Source organism: Elephantulus edwardii, unplaced genomic scaffold (assembly GCF_000299155.1).
Source record: "Elephantulus edwardii isolate Elephantulus edwardi_28Jun2011 unplaced genomic scaffold, EleEdw1.0 scaffold00505, whole genome shotgun sequence".
NCBI classification, from domain to species: Eukaryota; Metazoa; Chordata; class Mammalia; order Macroscelidea; family Macroscelididae; genus Elephantulus; species Elephantulus edwardii.
This window is the reverse complement of record NW_006400255.1, coordinates 577,779-578,284: the sequence shown is the minus strand read 5'-3', so window position 1 is coordinate 578,284 and position 506 is coordinate 577,779.

Below are 506 nucleotides of genomic sequence, written 5' to 3'. Positions count from 1 at the left end.
CCCTAATTTTTATAATGTCAGTTCTTTTAGAGGGTGTTGGGTTTTCTTGCTGTTCTTTTTCAATTTGTTGGAGATGTTGGATTATAGAATCAATGGTCATTTTTTCCTGCCTTTTGATGTGTTTGTTTATTGCTGTATATCGACCTCTGATTACTGCTTTGACTGTTTCCCAGAGGTTTTAGAAAGTAGTGTTTTCATTGTCATTTGTTTCAATTTCATTTTTTATTTCTTGTAGTACCCAGTCATGTTCAAGCAAGGTGTTGTTCAGCTTCCAGATGTATGGTTTTTTTCTCCTTTATCCTCTTGTTATTAATTTTTAATTTTGTCACATTGTGGTCTGAAAAGATGCTTTGTATCATTTCTATGTTTTAAAATTCATTGATACTTGCCTTGTGTTACTAAAATGTGATCTATTCTAGGGAATCTATTGGTGAAGAAGGTATACTATGCTTTTTTGGGGTTCATTAGCATATATATTCATATATATGTGTGTGTATATATATATA